Source organism: Arachis ipaensis, chromosome B08 (assembly GCF_000816755.2).
Source record: "Arachis ipaensis cultivar K30076 chromosome B08, Araip1.1, whole genome shotgun sequence".
NCBI classification, from domain to species: Eukaryota; Viridiplantae; Streptophyta; class Magnoliopsida; order Fabales; family Fabaceae; genus Arachis; species Arachis ipaensis.
This window is the reverse complement of record NC_029792.2, coordinates 4,001,477-4,005,405: the sequence shown is the minus strand read 5'-3', so window position 1 is coordinate 4,005,405 and position 3,929 is coordinate 4,001,477. Positions and strand designations below refer to the sequence as shown.

At 31.1% G+C, this 3,929-nt stretch overlaps 1 long non-coding RNA gene across 1 annotated transcript in view; it reads right to left on the bottom strand.

Moving 5' to 3' along the window:
- The window catches only part of LOC107612313, a 1,550-nt gene continuing 431 nt past the window's right edge, over window positions 2,811–3,929 (bottom strand). Inside the window, exon 2 of the long non-coding RNA XR_001613690.2 lies at window positions 2,811–3,583. This is a non-coding gene — a long non-coding RNA (uncharacterized LOC107612313). The remainder of the gene's footprint in view (window positions 3,584–3,929) is intronic.

The following is a 3,929-nucleotide window of genomic DNA, read 5'->3' as shown; positions in this document are numbered from 1 at the left end:
TCAGACGCCTTTAAAATTTTTCTCTCTTTTCTATAACATTGAATATAATTTTTTATATTCTCTTATTTTTTTATAAATTATTTTCATACAAAAAATAAAAAATACATAAAACATCCTAAACAAAAATAATAATACAATATTTCTCGTAAATTGTAGATGTTTGTATGTATGGCCAATTGAACATCAATAATATATAGGTTTTTTTTGGTCAAATAATATATAGTTCAATTGCCGCCAAAGTAATCATTTTGATACCACGTAGCTAGTGTCTTGGCCTTTATCTATCCAGAATTCCAGATAACAAACTTGTAACATATGGCAATCTGTTTCTTCCACATTCGCAGAGGTGTTTTTTTTTATGGTCGGGTTAACTGCAAGTCTCCAATGCTAGTAACTACAGGATCTAAAACCCATTTGAGTTAGGGGTCTCAACATTCACTCTACTTGCAGATATATAATTCAATTTGTAGTGAATAGAATAGAATGAGGATAAAATTTTCGTATGGGTTGGATAGGGTGCAAACTGTTCTTTAACTCTATCTGATTAGTCCGTACCTTATATAGAAATATGTTTTAAATAGATATTACACTAAAGATTTTTCATTAAATACAAAAAATTCTTAACTAAATGAAGATCATTAATTGATAATTTAATATTTTTTTACAGAAAAATCAGTTTAAATTATATAATTTTCAGATACTCGTAAATTAAGAACAGATCGGATTAAGAACGGATAGTGTTAAAATTGAACTTATATAAAAATTTTAACCCACAAGTAAAGTTAAAATTGGATTCAAATCCTATTTTACCTTACCTATTGTCACCTCTAATTAGAATCCAATGGATTCTAAATTTGTCATCACATACAAAAAGTAAAAGGAAAAGAAAAATTTTCGTTTGCATTTTGGTTTTTTTACAAAAAAAAAAAAATTAATTAACTCTCAAGGTGAAGAGATACTACATGGATTTTCAAACAATTAAACTAGATTTAAACATAATTCATACTTGCACTTAGTTTTCTAATCGACTAAATATTATTTGAATATTTGAAAACTCAAACTTATTATTAAGAAAAACTAATACTTAAAATTCGAATAAAGATATTCTTTACATCTAAGCAATTTTAATATTTAAGTTCATCCAAGTGATTTTAGGTCACATTCTTTTTTCATTTTTTTTCTTCTCTCACGCTTCTTCTCTTCTTTTCTTTTCTTCTCCCCCACGTTTCTTTTTCTCTTCTCCCCCACGCTTCTTCTTCTTCTTCTTCTCATGTTCGTTTACGCACGGAGTGTCTTCTTCTTCTTCGCTTCCCTCCTCCTCTTCATTCTCCTTCTTCTTTTTCGCGTTCCTTCTTCTTCACGTGTTTTCTCCTTATCGTTATTCTTTTGTCGTTGTTGCTGGTTTGCTGCTGTATTTTTTTGTCTTTTCCTCCTTCTCTCTCCGGTGAAGAAGCAGTAGAAGGTGAGGAGGAAGAGTTTTGAATTATGCAGAACAGAAATGAACCGAAATGACCAACATCACTAAACCGAAACACTAATCATGTACTAAATAAAACGTGATAAATATCCAATCAGCAAGAAAATATTTCTGCATGCACAGGGACTCAACTGAACACACTAACAATCAAGTGAATCAAAATGAGCAACTCTACTGAACCAAGCAACATTCATGTCTTGAATAAAACGTCATAAACATTAAATCATCAAGAATAGCATTTTTCCATGCAAAAAAAGTCAACTAAACACAGAATAATCATGTGAACCAAAATGACCAACACTAACAATCAAGTGAATCAAAATGAACAACTCCACTAAACCAACACTATTGATGTTCTGAATAAAACGTGATAAACATTTAATCATCAAGAAAAATATTTCTACATGCACAAGGACTCAACTAAACACACTAGCAATCAAGTGAATCAAAATGAACAATTCCACTTAACCAAGCAACATTAATGTGCTGAATAAAACGTCATAAACATTCAATCATCAAGAATAACATTTTTCCATGCAAAAAAGTCAACTAAACACATAACAATCAGGTGAACTGAAATGACCAACATCACTGAACCGAACACGAATCATGTGTTGAATAAAACATGATAAACATTCAATCAGCAAGAAAAATATTTCTGCATGTACAAGGACTCAACTGAACACACTAACAATCAAGTGAATCAAAATGAGCAACTCCACCGAACTAGCACTATTGATGTTTTGAAAAAAAAAGCGTGATAAACATTTAATCATCAAGAAAAATATTTTTACATGCACAAGGACTCAACTGAACACACTAACAATTAAGTGAATCAAAATGAGCAACTCCACTGAACCAAGCAACATTCATGTGCTGAATAAAACGTCATAAACATTAAATCATCAAGAATAACATTTTTTCATACAAAAGAAGTCAACTGAACACATAACAATCAGGTGAATCAAAATGACCAACACCACTGAATCGAACACCAATCATGTAAGAATCTGCGTGCGCGAAGAAGAAGGAGGAGGAGGAAGAGGAAGAGGAGGAGGAAGAGAAGAAGGAAGAAACGGAAAAGGAGAAGACGAAGATGAAGACGAAGACGAAGAGTTACATTATGAAACGCACGTGTGATCAAGCTCCTTTAATGAGAGTGGTTTTTGTTAATGTTTGACCTACTTGAATGAACTTGGATAAAAAAAATACTTAAATGTGTAGCAAATCTCATTTAAATATCTACTAAGTATTTACTGAATTTTGTATATAAAAAGGAAGAAAGAGTAGGAGATATAAATCTATCGTATTATTGGAGAAAATTATGTACATGTAGAAACATAAATTTACATTGATCAAAGGCAATACACATGTTATTATGTTAATATAATATATACATGCATGATTAATCATAAGACACAATTAACACTTTAAATATACAAGAGAAGTGTACACAAAAATCATACAGATAACATTTCTCTATTTGTAATGAATTTGGGTATCCTTAGGCATAACTTTCAAACCAAGATACATAATTGCATGCGAATATATATACATGCATGCTAGTATGCTGCTATACTACCATGATGTGGATAATATATATCTATTAGTAAAAACTTACTTGTAGTTAAGTTCATGTAAAGTTGATAGTTGAGAATCGTTAAATAATTTGTCAAATTTGATTAAATTATCATCTAATAACTCTCAATTACCAAATTTACATGAAAATAACTGTACTTAAATTTTTATCTTATATATCTTATTTTTATGGAATATTATAAGCATGCATCACACAAGTACAGTAGTAACGGTTTCTTCACGGTTGGCCAGGATGTGTGCCGCCGTAGTCCCTACGAGGAATACGGTGGTGATCACTATCATCCGTGACAACATAGCCGGTGCCCGGTCTACCATATTCCTTTCGAGGAATACGGTGGTGATCATTATCATTCTCGTCGCTCAGTTGTTCATTCTCCTCCTCCTGCGGGTTGCCATGCATTTCTTCCGCCTCTAACTTTCTCGCCGCCATGGTGGCTAGAGAAGAGCTTGCCACCATCAACAGGAGTGCAACTACCAGAAGCTTCTTCATTTTGGATTTTTGATACACTATGTGCAGTGGTAATAATAGAATTAATTAGCTTTGATGATTTAGATCAAGAAAAGGAGTAAAATCATAAGTATTTGATACATTTTTGCGGGATGATTTAAAAATTCAAATAAGGGATTGGAACAAAAGAATATAAAGCAAATATACAAGATATAGTTAGAACAACAACTAATACCAATTGTTATGGTTAAAATATTGTCAACAAATTCGTAACTGCTGCTCAATATTCTTTTCATGTATGCATACTTTTTAATTTCTTTATTAAGTATAATCAGCTTCTACTTTTTGCTAGTATAAAGTATGAATTTAATTTTAATATAAGTATAAAATAATTTTATAATATAT